Source organism: Camelus bactrianus, unplaced genomic scaffold (assembly GCF_048773025.1).
Source record: "Camelus bactrianus isolate YW-2024 breed Bactrian camel unplaced genomic scaffold, ASM4877302v1 HiC_scaffold_28, whole genome shotgun sequence".
NCBI classification, from domain to species: Eukaryota; Metazoa; Chordata; class Mammalia; order Artiodactyla; family Camelidae; genus Camelus; species Camelus bactrianus.
In genome coordinates, this window is record NW_027413942.1 from 1536095 (window position 1) to 1553834 (window position 17740).

The 17740-nt window shown below is 38.0% G+C and overlaps 1 long non-coding RNA gene across 1 annotated transcript; it reads right to left on the reverse strand.

The window, feature by feature from the left end:
• Positions 1-5336: 5336 nt before the first annotated feature.
• On the reverse strand, positions 5337-16300 carry LOC141576751 (uncharacterized). Its single transcript, XR_012505175.1, has 3 exons — positions 15240-16300; positions 13300-13867; positions 5337-8579 (listed from the first exon to the last, which is right to left on the reverse strand). It is a non-coding gene; the product is annotated as an uncharacterized LOC141576751 (long non-coding RNA).
• Between the last annotated feature and the right edge of the window lie 1440 nt (positions 16301-17740).

The window sequence follows — 17740 nt, forward strand, 5'->3', positions numbered from 1 at the left end:
TGTAAAACTGCTCTTGGAAAACATCTATTTAAAGTTTTACTAGTCATAACCACAGAGAATATATGCTTTGCAGGAAAAGCAGTCCTAGGAGGGAAGCTCATAGTAATACAGGACTTCCTCAAAAAAGAAGAACAATCTCAAATAAACATTCTAACCTACTAGCTAAAAGAATCAGAAAAACGAAGAGCAAACAAAAGCAAGTCAGCAGAAGAAAGAAAATAAGAAAGATCATGGAGGAAATAAATAAAGATTAAAAAACAATGGAAAAAATCAATATACCAAGAGCTGGTTTTCTGAAAGAGTAAACAAAATTGACACATCTCTGGCCAAGCTCATGAAGAAGAGAAAAGAGGGAGCAGAAATAAACAAAATAAGAGAGGAAAATGGAGAAATTACAAATACCAAAAAATACAAAATGTCATATGAGAATACTATGAACAAATATGAGGAAATAAAATGGATAACCTAGAAGAAATGGACAAGTTTCTGGAAACATAGTGTCCACCAAGACTGAATGAAGAAGAAATTGACCACTTGAACAAAACAATCAGGAGAAATCAAATTGAATTAGAAATAAAGGCTTACCTAGAAACAAAAGTCCAGGAACAGAAGGCTTCACTGAGGAATTTGACCAAACATACAGAGAACTCATAACAGTCCTTCTTGAACACTTGCAGTAGACTGAAAAAGAGAGAGTACCTCCAAACTCATTCTATGAAACCACTATTAGCCTGATACCAAAAACAAAGGTACTACCAAAAAACAACATTATGTACTAATATCACTGGTGATCATAGATGCAAAACTCCTCAACAAAATATTAGCAGAGTCCAACCGCACATAAAAGAGATCATACACCATGATCAATTTGGATTCATCCCAGGAACACAAGGATGCTGCAACATACATGAATCAATCAATGTAATGCATCTCAACAAGAGAAAGAAAAAAAAACACACACACAATCATCTCAATAGATGCAGAAAAATCATTTGATAAAATTCAACACTAATTTATGATAAAACACATTACCAAAGTGGTTATAGAGGGAACACATCTCAACATAATAAAAGCTTTTTTAAAACTTTTTAAAATTGTTATAGTCATTTTACAATGTTGTGTCACATTCCAGTTTAGAGCACAATTTTTCAGTTGTACATGAACATACATATATTCATTGTCACATTGTTTTTTGCTGTGAGCTTCCACAAGATCTTGTATATATTTTCCTGTGCTATATAGCATAATCTTCATAAAGGACAAGGTTGTCACTCTCACCACTTGTATTCAATATAGTCTTGGAAGCCCTAGCCACAGCAATCAGGTAAGAAGAAAGAAATAAAAGGGATCCAAATAGGAAAAGGAAGAGGTAAAATTGTAACTATATGCAGATGACATGATACTGTATACAGAAAAATTTGAAAGTTTCACACAAAACTTCTAAAACTAATAAAAGAATTTGGCAAGGTAACAGATACAACGTTAATGGACAAGAATTGGTTGCATTTCTTTATACTAATAATGAATAATCAGGAAAAGAATTTAAAGAAACACTCCCTTTTAAAATAGCACTCAAAGTAATAAAATATCTAATAATTAATTTAATCAAGGAGGTGAAAATTTTATAAATGAAGGACAATGAAACATTGATTAAGGAGATTAAAGAAAACCTGAAAAAATGGAAAGATATCCCATGCACCTGGATTGGAAGAAAAATATTGTTAAAATGCTCATACTGCCCAAGGCAATTTACAGATTTAATGCAACCTGTATTAAATTAACTATGACATTCTGCACAGAAATAGAACAAATAATATTAAATTTTATATGGAATCACAAAAGACACAAAATTGCCAAAGCATAGCTGAAGAAAAAGAATAAGGCTGGAGAAATAACCCTCCCAGGTTTCAGAAAAGACTACAAGCTACACTAATCAAAACAGCATAGTATTAGTACAAAAACAGAAATATGGATCAATGGAACAGGATAGAAAGCCTAGAAATAAACCCAGAAAACTTTGGTCAATTAATCTTCAACAAAGGTGGCAAGAACATACAATGGAATAAACAGAGTCTCTTCAGCAAATGGTGTTGGAGAAACTGGAGAGCAGCATGTAAATCAATGAAGTTAGAATACTCCCTTACACCATACACAAAAATAAATGCAAAATGGATTAAAGACTAAAACATAAGACAAGACGCAATACACATCCTAGAAGTAATCATAGGCAAAACATTATCTCGCATGCATCTCAACAATGTTCTACTAGGGCAGTCTACCCAAACAATAGAAATAAAAGCAAAACTAAGCAAGTGGGATATAATTAAACTTACAAGCTTTTGCACAGCAAAGAAAACCATAAACAAAACAAATCGGCAACTTATGGAATGGGAGAAAATATTTGCAAAAGATGAATCTGGCAATGGCTTGGTCTCCAGAATATATAAACAGCTCATATGACTTAATAAGGAAAACAAACAACTCAATCCCAAAATGAGCAGAAGACCTAAACAAGCAATTCTCCAATGAAGACATATAAATGCCCAATAGGCTCATGAAAAAATGCTTAAAATAACTAATTATCAGAGAAATGTAAATCAAAACTACAATGAGATATTATCTCACACTAGTCAGAATGGCCATCATTCTAAAGTCTACAAATGAAAAATGCTGGAAGGGGTGTGGAGAAAAGGGCACCCTAATACACTGTTGGTGTCAATGCAGTTTGGTGCAGCCATTGTGGAAAACAGAATGGAGATTCCTAAAAAGACTAAAAATACAAATAACTTATGATGCAACAATCCCACTCCTGGGCAATTGTACAAAGGGAATGCTAAATCAAAAATACGTCTACACATCCTACAGCCAGCATAGTACTCAATGGTGAAAAACTCAAAATCTTCCCACGAAAATCTGGAACAAGACACGATTACCCACTATCACCACTCCTATTCAACATAGTCTTGAAAGTCCTAGCCACAGCAATCAGGCAAGAGAGAGAAATAAAATGGATCCAAATTGGAAAAGAAGAGGTAAAATTGTCTCTATAGGCAGATGACATGATATTATATATAGAAAACCCAAAAACTACTAGAAATAATCGCAGAAATCATCAAGGTAGCAGGTTACAAGATTAGGATTCAAAAATAAATTTCATTTCTTTACACTAATGATGAATCAACAGAAAAAGAATGTAAATAATAAATCCCCTTTAAAATAGCCCCAAAGTAATAAAATACCTAGGAGTAAATCTAACCAAGGCAGTGAAAGACTTCTACACAGAAAACTATAAAAAGCTGATGAAGGAAATTAAAGAAGACTTTAAAAAAATGGAAAGATATCCCATGCTCCTGGATTGGAAGAATCAATATTGTTGAAATGGTCATATGCCCAAGGCAATCTACAGATTTAAGGTGATCCTTATCAATTTACCCAGGACATATTTCACAGAAGTAGAACAAATCATAATAAAATTTACATAACCATGTTTAATAAAAGCTATTTTTGACAAACCTACAGCCAGCACAATACTCAATGGTGAAAAACTGAAAACCTTCCCACAAATATCTGGATTGCAGTTGGACCAAAAAAAAAATTATTAAGAAGAACATGATTAGAACAGCTGGTACAATTTGAATATGAACTGTAGCATACATAATAATACTGAATAAGTATTAAGTATCCTGATTTTGATAAATATATTGTGATTGCATAAGAGAAAACCTATATCTTAAAAAATAGTCACTGAATTTGAGACACGATTTCTATAAATTATACTCAGATCATTCAGAAATAGATATGCCCAGGAGTGGATCATGTGGTAAGTCTATTTTTAGTTTTTTCAGACATATCCATACTGTTTTCCATAATGGCTGCACCAAGCATATGATCTAGCAATCCCACTCCTGGATATATATAAAGAGGGAACTCTAAATTGAAAAGATATATGCACCCCAATGTCCATAGCAGCACAATATACAATAGCCAAGATGTGGAAACATCCTAAATGTCCATTGATATATGACACTATAAAGAAGCGGTGTTATATTTATACAATGGAATACTATTCAGCCATAAAAAAGAATACTATCATAACATGAATGGATATAGAGATCATCATTCTTAAGTGAAGGAAGCCAGAAAGAGAAAGAATATATATGGTATCACTTATATGTGAAATCTAAGAAATGAAAGAAAAGGAACACAGTAATGAACTCATCTACAAAGTAGAAACAGACTTGCAAGCAAAGTAAATATTCTTATGGTTACTGGGGGAAAGCGAGTAGGAAGGGATAAATTTGGGAGTTTGTGATTTGCAAATGTGGGCCACAATATATAAAAACTGGATTAAAAAAACAAATTTCTTCTGTATAGCACAGGGACCTTTATCTCCTTCTGCTTCTTTTCCAATTTGGATCTCTTTTATTTCTTTTTCTTGCCTGAGTGCAGTGGCTAGGCCTTCCAAGATTATGTTGAATACAAATGGGGAGAGTGGACAACTTTGCCTTTTCCCAGATTTTAGTAGGAAGGTTTTCAGCATTTCACTATTGAGTTCTAGGCTGGCTGTAGGTTTGTCATAAATAGCTTTTATCATGTTGAGATATGCTCCCAATAAGCCCACTTTGGTGAGAATTTTTATCATAAATTGGCATTGAATTTTATCAAATGCTTTTTCTGCATCTATTAAATTCAAATAAGAAATTATATGGAACCACAAAAGACCTAGAATTGCCAAAGCATTGCTGAAGAAAAAGAAAAGAGGCTGGAGGAATAACTCTCCGAGACTTCAGGCAATACTACAGAGCTACACTAATCAAGATAGTATGGTATTGGTACAAAAACAGACATATGGAACATTGGAACAGAATAGAGAGCCCTGAAACGAACCCACAAAATTTTGGTCTACTAATCTTCAACAAAGGAGGCAAGAATATTCAGTGGAATCAAGAGAGTCTCTTCAGCAAATGGGGTTGTTAAAACTGGACAGCAGCATGTAAAGCAATGAAGCTAGAACACTCCCTTACATCATACAAAAAAATAAACTCAAAATGAATCAAAGACTTAAACATATGACACGATACAATAAACCTCCTAGAGGAAAATATAGGCAAAACATTATCTGACATACATCTCAAAAATATTCTCCTAGAACAGTCAACCCAAGCAATAGACATAAATGAAAAATAAACAAATGGGACCTAATAAAATTTACAAGCTTCTGCACAGCAAAATAAACCATAAGTAAAACAAAATGACAACCTAGTGAATGGGAAAAAATTTTTGCAAATTAAATTGACAAATGCTTGATCTCCAGAATATATCAGCATCTCACACAATTTAATAAGAATAAAAACAAACAACACAATCCAAAATGGATAGGAGACCCAAATAAGCAATTCTCCAAGGAAGGCATGCAAATGGTCAGTAGGCACATGAAAAAAAGCTCAATATCACAAATTATCAGAGAAATGCAAATCAAAACTAAAATGAGGTATCACCCCAAACAAGTCGGAATGGCCATCATTCAAAAGTTCACAAATGACAAATGCTGGAAAGGCTGTGGATAAAAGGGAACCCTCCTACACTGCTGGAGAGAATGCAGTTTGGTGCAGCCACTGTGGAAAACAGTATGGAGATTCCTAAAAAGATTAGGATTAGACAACATATGACCCAGGGTACCACACGGGCATATATACAGAAGGAACCCTACTTCAAAATGACACTTGCACCCCAATGTTCATAGCAGAACTATTTACAATAGCCAAGACACAGGAAGAGCATAAACGTCCAACAACAGATGACTGGATAAAGCAGATGTGGTATATTTATAAAATGGAAAACTATTCAGACATAAAATCTGACAAAATAATACCAATTGAAGCAACATGGATGTTACTGGAGAATACTGTTCTGAGCGGATTAAGCCAGAAAGAAAAAGAAAAATACAATATGAGATCACTTATATGTGTAAATATATATATATATAACAGAGACAGACTCATAGACATAGAATAAAAACTTCTGATCAAAGGGGAATGGGGGTGGGAAAGGACTGGGATATCAAAATATAGAAAATATACACAAGACTGTACTGTGTAGCACAGGGAAATATATACAAGATTTTTTGTTGGCTAAAAAAGAAGAGAAATGTCAATGAATGTATATATGCACATGCATAAGAGAAAAATGGTGCTCTACACTGGAATTTGAGACAAAATTGTAAAATGATTATGAATCAATAAACAGTTAAAAACAAAAAGAAAATTTAGTGGATGAGATAATAGCATGGCTAAAGACAGGAATTTGCAGACTAGATAATGAAGAGGGACTTAAAAGTGTTTGAGAAGACATGAGAACACAAAACTGTCAGTAAAAAGATGACATACAAATTCAAGTGTAAACCAATGCAAACATTGCTGTTGAAACATGGGAAAAGACAAAGAATGCAAGGTTAGGACATATAGGATTCCCAGATGAAAAAGAAAGATTATAAAAGAATAAGAAAAAAACAAAAAAAGGGCTGGAAATGTATTCGAAAAATATCAGACTGGAATTTGCTGAAAGCCAAGAAACAATCATCTATACGAAATCAGGAAGCAAACAGCTTCCAAAGAAGGCGGAATCCCAATAGACTTACAAGCAGCTGTATTATCATTGAAATCATCAAAGTTCATGTTCAACCCAATGATTTTAAATACACCTAGAGTAAAGCAACTTAGTCACAACAGAATCTCCAGAGGGGTTTCAGCTGATATCCCGACAGAAATATTGAAGGACAGGAAGGAGTGCCAAGAAATAGACCAAATCCTGAATGAGAAAAAGCTGCAAACTAGCGTAGCCTATGCCACAAGACCGCCCTTTAAAATAATGGCAGAAGTAGAGAAATTCACAGACCAGCAAAACTTAAAACAATTCAGCAGTTCTAACCTTATCCTAAATGAAAGATTGAGATTTCTACCCTGAATAGAAAAGAAGCAAGACGAAATCGAAATAAGAAAACCGTCATTGGAAATGTAAGAAGAGCTATGACTTGCAGAGAATAAACAAAAAGAAGGCAAGGAGGACATCAAAACCCTAAAGATGGGATAGGGTAGCAGGAAAACATTGGTGAGTTTCAGCACTATACTAAGTGAATCAGCTTATATGACCCTCTGTTTGAAGCAAATGGAGAGATGCATGGCCTAATGTGTTTGTAAAACAAAGAACAAGCAAACACACAATCAAACAAACAAACACCAAAACAGTACGGTTGGATGATATATATCCAAAGAACCATGATAATTCAAAAGAAAATACTCAAAGGGATGTCAAAGAGCTTTCAGCACGCATCGACACAGTATTGCTGCTTTCATGTACACAACAGACTTATATTCAGAAAACAGATGCGTGCAATAATATTCAAAAATATTGATTCATAAGAGGAAATCGTGACCTAAACCAAATGCCTATTTTGAATAAAATCGATTCGTATTCCATGATATAGATTTACTAGTCTTCCAATAGGAAGAATGAATGGCCTATTCGACCCTACATAGAGAATAAATGGCATATGCCTTTAACAAAGACAAGTAGCTCTACAAAACTGCACTAAGAACAAAAGAGACAGACAGTAAATTGCACATTGTGATTGGATTAATTTCTAGGAATTTCAGCCCCCATGAATCAAATGGATCCATTTTCTGGGAGTGTGGGTGTTTCAGCCGAAAAGCAACAGACGGATATGTATTCTGGGTGAAAGGCTATTACACAAACATAAGATTCCTATAGTGGGGTCTTTTTGTACTTTTAACTGTGAGAAAAGTTAAAGATGTGTGGAACCATAAAATTAACATGAACACACTTCCCTATTTTGTACTGTGTATAGAGTTCTGAACTAAAGGAAAGAGGGTAGGAAATAAAGGACCATGGGACGCTATTGGAGAGAATCACTTTTATCTTAGGAATCTCTAGTCTGATGCAGCCCCTCCCCCAACACTGGAAAGATGCAGCAAATATTGGGGATGGCAGTTACCGGTTGCATTCCAGATGGAATATTGGTGTGTTCAACCAGGCTTGTTGTGGCTGGTGGATCCAAGTTAACTGGACAGAGCTCTGTGGGTGGATCAGTGTCATGAAGGGACTGCCACCCTCTGTGGAGCTTGGCTTAGGTCTAATTTTCGGAAAGATTTGTAAGTTCGAGATACTGCTGCTTCCCAATGGACTGAGATCACGGGTCAGTTTCAAGAAACTGAAAAGACAGACTGTGGAAGATCTGCCTGTCATCAGCATACTGGTGAGGCTGTGAGGTAATTTCAGATTTGCCCAGTGCTGTAGAAGTCAACTTTATTGAAGACACGAAGAGAAGCTGGCAGAAAACCTGGCTGCACAGATTGAGGAGAGATGCGAACACATTGATGAGAGTTGTTCTGCTACAATGGAGAATACTGGCATGGAGACTTCTTTAGAGAATACCAGGCTTGAAAGACTCACGAGTCATGTTGAGCCTCACTGATACCAGCAGAAACATGTGGAGGGTCAACGTTTACTTGAGGAAGGTACTCAATTCTCTGCTCCAAGAAGTGGTCCAAGATTCCTGACGTCTAAAAGAGAAGAAATGGCAGGGATGATAAAACCGTTCATGTTCTTGGAAGGGTTTGTGAGAATCCACACGTCCCAAGGGGCATTTAAAAATCACACAGACCACAGAGCATGAGGCCCTGGTAAGCTTTCCCCGGGGTTGGGCCTAGATATCAAGAAATTGCTCTTTCCTCCCCTCCACTCAGGCATCCATTTCAAAGGATCAGCACTTGAGCTGCAATGAAGCCAGTAGGAGAAAAGCAAGCCACTCCTATGTACAGTGTTCCTCCAACTTCACACTTTGTGCACAACACTTAAATCCTCAAAGATCAAATACTGTCGGTTATAATAGATAGGAATAGAATAGATAGCTCACACAAAGAAATGATGAACTTAGCCTAGTTTCAGCAAATGCTGGGGTTACATCTAACTTGGTGTGAAGGGAGTGTGGTAAGTGAGGGGAATCTCTGACTGAACTTGATATATATTAGGCCTCAGTTTTTCTAGACAGTATAGGTAACAGTTATAAGTCAGTTAGTGAAGTGAACTGTAAAAGTCGCCATAGACATGTAAGGACACATGATATGTGGACCATCTTTTCACTTCATTGAAGCCCCAGGTGCAGTATATCATGTTGTTGCATAATTTGTTGGGTTAAACTACTTTACCCAACATGATCAACCGATTGTTCCCATGGTTGATAGAAGAGCACCTGGTTCTCAAAAGCAGAGCAAAACTGCAGCAGTTTTCTCATAGCTATAATGCCTCTAGGAGTTTTGGAACCAAGAATACATATAAATATGGTGTTTTAGTTTAATTGGGTTTCCCTAGAGAGAAATGTTTCCCCTTGAAATGACCACATTGGCCAGTATGTGTCATTGGGCGGAAAGTGCCGCACATGCAGAAGGGAAACCCAGGATGGGGGTTATTTCATGGTTCCAATAGTTATTCCATGGTTCCTGTTGGTGTTGTAGGTATCAACAGTAAAGATTTGACCTGTCCCCTTCATCATTTTGGACTGCTACTGTACATTCTATCTGTCTATTTTTCCTTTAGACCTGACAAAATTGTAAAAGAACTTCACAAGTCTGGCTTGTAATTAGATTTAGTATGTTTCAAAATCTAACTTCATTTTCATATAAATCCCAAAATATGTAAATCAATTCTATTAACCTTTTGAAAGACTGCAACTGAGGTATTAACACAATGTCAAAACTGTAGTCTTCGAAAAAACCCTCCCACCATGGCTGTATAGAAAACAGAGATAAGCAAGAATCACATTTCTGTGAGTTATATATGGAATGTGTTGATTTCTTGATGCCCAGTTGGCAGGGTACCAGTGCCAACTATGCTCACTCGTTCCCATGTACACAGCAAGATAAACATCCACTCACAAAGCCCTTGGTTCAGGACACATGCTGAAGAGTGGTCCCTTAGTTCCAAGAGAGAATGAGGCATCAGAAAACCTGGGAGGAGGAGAAGGCAAAGTAGAGAATGGAAATCAGTGCAGTACCTGACGTCTGGTGATGGAGCAGCAAAGGTGAAACTCTGTTTTACTTGGACACACAATCTCAAGCAGAAAGGACACATGGGATTGAAAGCGATGTGCTGAGTGTTAGAAGCATGCCCAGCAAATACTTGGCTGACAGAACTCAAAGAAATCAGCACAAAATATCCCCACAATTGATTCTGAGACCAAGATCCGAGCTGCCAAATTTGAGCTAGCATTGGCTGCGGAAAATGAGGTATAGGGCTATCCATAATGTCACACGCTGTGTCTCAGGGATCCGGAGTGTGTTGTGGATTGTGGTTTGCCCTACCAAGAGAGGAAACTGACCTTGGACCCCAATGTGAAAGCAACGACCCTGTGCGCAAAGTTGAGTTTATCGAAATGTCCTATGGCCACATTCACTGCATCTGCAGGCCAAGGGAACAATTTGATATTTTGCCAATAGAGCACAAGTGGGGCTCATTTAGAGAAATCATGCATCTGGTCTGAGGGATCCAGGGGTCCTTGGGGTTGAAATCAGATTGCAAAGGGTTAGGATCAGCTAATTTCCTAGCTTGGACTGGGATTAAGTTTTGGTATGAGGCAGAGGATGCGGGACATCGCTGTGTTTGCCTTCGTGGTCCCAAGCCACAAGGATGAGAGAACAAAGATTAGTTGTCTAGGTCCGCAGCGTGAGAAGATGAAGCATTTCATTCACCATTACCTCCCAAATGCAGATGCTACATTTTGGATAGTACTGAAATTGTATGGCACCGAAGACAACTTGGTGGGGTTGTGGGATAATGGCAGCAGGCCCTGATGCATGACATCCTTAGATATGTTTCCACAGGTTTTTCTGTAGACAGAGAAGCTCTGGGAAGAACTGGTAAAATTGGGACATTCCCACAGAACTAGAAAGGACAAGTGCACTAACAATATTCTGTTTTGAAAACACTCCAAAATGACATACAACGGCCTACAGAGCTGAAAACATTTAGATGCTCCATTTCCACAAGAGGAAGGGTCCTGTGCACTTTCAGAAAAGTGACATAAGCATAATAAAAAGGAGATTATTCTAAATGACGCGCGTATGGTGTGTTCATCACAACAAAGGTATCACCAGTAAATAGAGGTATACCAGACAACACACACAGGAAAACGAAATGGCTTCGATGTCAAGGAAAATTTGTCTTCAGGGAAATATCATGGGATTGGGTACACCAAATAGACTAAAAGCTTCACTTAACCAAGCCTTACAAGTCTGCATTAGATACCTGATAGTACTTGACTAATAGAGATAAAGATATAGTAAAAGAAACAGGAAGTAACAATTTCAGTTCCAAAGAGATTGAAGGCCAAAAATAAAGCTTTCAAACAACTAGATTTTGAAACATTACTAGAGAAATTATTGTAAATGGAAGTGAGAGAAACAATAAAGTACAACAGTGTCTCAGAATCACAAAAGGCAGAATATCAGAAAAGGGGAAGAGAACCTCTAAGATGAGCCAAATAAAATAAGTAAACTCAATGTATAAGATAATAGCAGGTTAAAAGTCAGTCCTGAGCAGTCTAGATAATGCAGAGCGACTCGTGAATGTCTGTGATCAAAGGGGAACAGAAATCCCTCTGTCAGAAGATGACACAGAAAAGCTAGTGTAAACCAATGCAAATATTGCTGTTGAATCCTGGGGTAAGACAAAGCATGAAAGACTAGGATTCATAAGAGTCTCAGAAGGAAAAGCTGGGTATAAAAAAAGAAAAAACCTCAGAAAAGATATTTGGAGAAAAATCTGACTGAAATTTGCTGAAAGCCAAGAAACAATCATCTATATGAAACCAGGAGCAAACAGCATCCAAATTATGTGGAATCCCTATAGACCTACAAGCAGCTGTATTATTCAAATCATCAAATTTCATGATCAACCCAGTGATTTTAAATGCACCTAGAGGAAATCAACTTAGTTACAACAGAAAGACCAGAGGGGTTTCAGCTTATACCTCGACAGAAATATTGCAGGACAGGAAGGAGTGCCAGGACATAGACCAAAACCTGAATGAGGAAAATCTGCATTCTAGGGTAGCCTATGCCACAAGACTGCCATTTCTGATAATGGCAGATCTAGAAAATTTCATAGACCGGGAAAACGTAAAACAATTCAGCAGCTCGAACCTTATCATTAAGCAAAGATTGAGAATTTTACCCTTAATAGAAAAGTAGCAAAATGAAATTGAAATAAGAAAACCATCATTGGAAATGCAAGAAGAGCAAAGAGTTGCAGAGAATAAACAAGAAGAAGGGAAGGAGGACATTAAAACCCTAAAGATGGGAGAGGGAAGTAGGTAAACATAGGTGATTTTCAGCACTATATAAAGTTAATCAGCTTATATGACTCTCTGCTGCAAACGGAGAGATGCATGGCCTAATGTGTTTGCAAAACAAAGAACAAGCAAACAAACAAAAAATCAAACAAACAAACACCAAATAGTATGGTTGGCTGACATATACCCAAAGAAACCATGATAATTCAAAAGAAAATACTCAAACGGGTGTGAAGAATCATTCAGCACGCATCGATACATTATCGCTGCTGGCATGTACTCAAAACACTTGTATTCAGAAAACAGATGCGTGCATTAATATTCAAAAATGTTGATTCATTAGAGCATATCGTGTCCTAAACCACATGCCTATTTTGAATAACATTGTTTCGTATTCCATTATATAGATTTACTAGACTTCCAACAGAATGAATGAATGGCCTATTCAAACCTACGTAAGAATAAATGGCATACGCCTATAACAAAGAAAAGTAGCTATACAAAACTGTACTAAGAACAAAAGAGACAAACATTAAAGTGTACATTAGGATGGGCTTCATTTCTAGGAATTTCAGCCCCCATGAATCAAATGAATCCATGATCTGAGAGTGTGGGTGTTTCAGCCAAAAAGCAAGAGACAGATATGTATTCTGGGTGAATGGCTATTACACAAACTTAAGATTCCTATAGTGGGGTCTTTGTGAACTGTTAACTTTTAGAAAGGTTAAAGACGGGTGAAATAATATACTTACAATGGACACACTTCCCTCCGTTTGTACTGTGTTTAGAGATCTGAACTAAAGGAAAGAGGGTAGGAAAAACGGGACCATGGGATGCTAATGGAGAGAATCACATTTACCTTAGGAAACTCTCTTCTGATGCAGTCCCTCCCGCAACACTGACAAGATGCAACAACCTTTGGGGATGGCAGTTACCTGTTGGATTCCAGGTGGAATGTCAGTGTGTTCCGCGAGTCTTGGTGTAGCTGTTGGATCCAAGTTAACTGGGCAGAGCTCTGTGGGTGGATCAGTGTCATGGAGGGGCTGCCGCCCTATGTGGAGCTTGGCTTAGGTCTATTTTTCAGGAAGCTGTGTAATTTCGAGATACTGATGCTGCCCAATGACCTGAGATCACGGGTCAGTTTCTAGAAACTGAAACGGCAGACAGTGAAGATCTGCCTGTCATCAGCTTACTGGTGAGGCTCCGAGGGACTTTCAGACTTGCCCAGTCCTGCAGAAGTCGACTTTATGGGAGACACGAAGAAAAGCTGGCAGAAGGATTAGTGCACGGATTGAGGAGAGATGTGAACACATTGATGAGTGTTCTTCTGCTACAATGGAGAATACTGGCATGGAGACTTCTGTAGAGAATACCAGGCTTGAAAGACATTCATGAGACATATTGAGCCTCGCTGATACTGGCAGAAACCTGTGGAGGATCAACGTGCACTTGTGGAAGATACTCAATTCTCTGCTACAAGAACTGGTCCAAGAATCCTGACGTCTAATAGAGAAGAGATGGCAGAGTTGATAAAACGCCTCTTGTTCTTTTAAGAGGTCATGAGAATCCATACATCCCAAGGGGCATTTACAAATCACTCAGACCTCAGAGCATGAATCCCTGGTAAGCCTTTTCCCAGGGTTGGGCCTAGCTATCAAGCACTTGCTCTTCCCTCCCCTACACTCAGGCATCCACTTCAAAGGATCAGCACCTGAGTTGCTTTGAAGCCAGTAGGAGTATAGCAAGCCCCTCCTAGAATCAGTGTTCCTACAACTTTACTCTCTGTGCACAACACTGTACACCTCAATGTTCAAATACTCCCGACTAAAATAGATAGGAATTGAATATTAACTCACACAAAGAAATGATGACCTTCCCCTAGATTCAGCAAATGTTGGGTTACATCTTCTTTTTGGTGAAGTGAGTGTGGTAAGTGAGGGGAATCTTTGACTGAACTTGTATATGTATGTGTCCTCAGTTTTTCAATACAGTTTATGTATTATTATAAGTCAGTTTGTGAACTGAAGTGTAAAATTCGCCATAGACATGTAAGGACACATGATATGTGGACGGTCTTTTCCTTCATTGAAGCCCCTGGTGCAGTATATCACGTGGGTGCAGACATGGTTGTGTTTAATTACTTTACCCAACATGATCGGAAGCTTAAGCATTCTCATCGTTGATAATAGGGGACCTGGTTCTCAATAGCCTATCAAAGCTGCAGCAGTTTTCTCATAGCTATAATGCCTCTAGGTTCTTTTGGATCCAAGCCTATATATAAATATGTGGTTTGGGTCACCTTCTGTCTTCCTACAGAGAAATGTTACCACTTGAAATGACAACATTGGCCAGTGTGAGTCACTGGGAGGAAAGGGCAATACATGCAAATGGGAAACATTTTGTGGGGGTTATTTCATGGGACCAAAATTTATTTCATGCTTCCTGTTTGTGTTGGAGGCATCAAAATTTAACCATTGACCTGTCACCTTCATTATTTTGGACTGCTTTTTTCATTCTATCTGTCTTCTTTTCCCTTAGAGCTGAAAAAATGATACCTTAACTTGACAAGTCTGACTTGTAGGCAGATTTAGTATGTTTCAAAATCTATCTTTATACTCATGTAATTCCCCAAGTATGTAAATCAATTCTACTAAATTTTTGAAAGACCACAATTGAGGTATCAACACATTGTCAAAACTGGAGTCTTCGGACAAACCCTCCCACCATGGCCATATAGCAGAAAGAGATAACAAGAATAACATTTCTGTGAGTTATATATGGAAAGTGTTGATTTATCGATGCCCAGTTGTCAGGGTACCAGTGCAACATACGCTCACTCGCTCCCATCTACACAGCAAGATAAACATCCACTCACCCAGTCCATGGTCCAGGACACTTGCCAAAGAGTGATCTCTTACATCCAAAGACAGAATGAGGCCTCAGAATACATGGAAGTGGGAGAAGTCAAATTAGACAATGGAAATCAGTGCAGGACCTGATCTCTGTTGATGGAGAAGCAAAGGTGAAACCCTGTTTTACTTGGAAGCACACTCTCAAGCGAACAGAATGCATGGGATTGAAAGTGATGTGCTGAGTGCTAGAAGAGTGCACAGCAGATGCTTGGCTGACAGAACTCAAAGAAATCAGCAAAAAACATCGCCACAATTGATTCTGAGACCAAGATCGGTGCTGCCAAATGTGGGTTCACAGTGGCTGCGAACAATGAGGAATAGGGAAATGGATGATGGCACACGCTGAACCTCAGGGATCTGGAGTGTGTTGTGGATTGTGGTTGGCCCTATCCAGAATGGAAACTAACTTGGGACCCCAATGAATATGCTACAATCCTGGTGCATGAGGTTGAGTTTCTCGAAATGTCCCATGGCCACATACACTGCATCTGCAAGCCTAGGGACCAATTTGGTGTTTTGCCAATAGAGCACATGTGGGGCTTAATCAGAGGTATCATGCATATGGTCTGAGTGATCCAGGGGGCCTTGTGGTTGAAATCATTTTCCAAAGGCTTAGGATCTGCTACATTTATAGCCTGGACTGGGATTACGTTTGGTATGAGGCAGATTATGCAGGAAAGCTCTGTGTTTGCCTTCGTGGTCCCTAGCCACAAGGATGAGAGAACAAAGAACACTGGTCTAGGTACACAGCATGAGAAGATGAAGAATTTCCTTCATCATTATCTCCCAAAAGCAGATGCTACATTTTGAATGGCACTGAAAGGTTACGGCACCGAGGACACCTAGCTGGGGCTGCGTGAAAATGGCAGCAGGCCCTGATGCATGACATCCTTAGATATGTTTCCACAGTTTTTTCTGTAGATAGAGAATCTCTGGAAAGAACTCGTTACATTGGGAAATTCCCATGGAAATAGAAAGGACAAGCTCACTGTCACGATGTTGTTTTTGAAACACAAAAAAATGACATTAAAGAGCCTGCAAAGCTCAAAACCTTGACATGCTTCATTTCCACAGGAGGAAGGGTCCTGTGCACTTTCAGATCAGTGACATAAGTGTAGTAAAAATGACGTTATACTAAACGAGAAGAGTATGTTTTGTTCATCACAACAAAGGCATCACCAGGAAATAGAGATATACATGACAACACACACAGGAAAACGACATGGCATCAATGTGTAGGAAAAATTGTCCTCACACAAATATCATGGAATTGCGTACAGAACAGACTAAACTTACACTTAAAAAGCCCTATAATTCTACATTATATATCTGATATTACTTGACCAATAGGGATAAAGTAGTATAGTAAAAGAAACAGGAAGTACCATTTTCAGTTCCAAAGGGATTGAAGGCCCAAAGAAAAGCTTTCAAACAACTAGACCGTGAAACACTATCAGAGCAGGTATTGAAAATGGAGGGGAGAGAAACACTGAAGAAGAAGAGTGTCTCAGAATCACAAAAGGCAGATCTCTAGAAAAGGGGAAGAGAACCTATAAGGACGAGAAAATAAAATCAGAAATCTCAATGGATGAGATATTACCAGGGCTAAATTCTGTCCTAATCAGACTAGATAATGCAGAGGGACTCGTGGATGACTGTGAAAACAGGGGAACTGAAATCCCTCTATCAGAAGATGACATAGAAATGCAAGGCATAACCAATGCATATACTGCTGTTGAATCCTGGGGTAAGACAAAGCATGAAAAAATAAGTTTCATAAGAGTCCCAGAGGGAACAGCATCATATAAAACAAAAGACAGAAAAGATATTTGGAGAATAATCAGACTGAAATTTGCTGAAAGCTAAGAAACAATCATCCATACAGAAAAAGGAAGCAAATAGTGTCCAAATTATGTGGAATCCCCATAGACTTACAAGCAGCTGTATTATCATTCTAATCATCAAAGTTCATGATCAACCCAGTGATTTTCATTGCACCTAGAGGAAAGCAACTAAGTCACAGCAGAACCGTAAGAGTGGTTCCAGCTTATATCTCGGCAGAAATTTTGCAGGACATGAACGACTGCCAGGACTTGGACGAAATCCTGAAAGATAAAAATCTGCAATCTAGGGTAGCCTATGCCACAAGACCACCATTTCTAATAACGGCAGAACTAGAGAATTTCACAGACTGGAAAATCTTAAAAGAATTCAGCATTTCGATACTTATCTTAAAGAAATATTGTGAATTCTACCCTGTAGAGGAAAGAAGCAAGAATAAATGGAAATAAGAAAACCATCATTGGAAATGCAAGAAGAGCAATAAGTTGCAGAGAATTAACTAGAAGAAGGCAAGGAGGACATCAATAACCTAAAGATGGGAGAGGGAAGCAGGAAACATAGGGGATATTCAGCAAAATACTAAGTAAATCAACTTATATGACTCTCTGTTTGAAGCAAACAG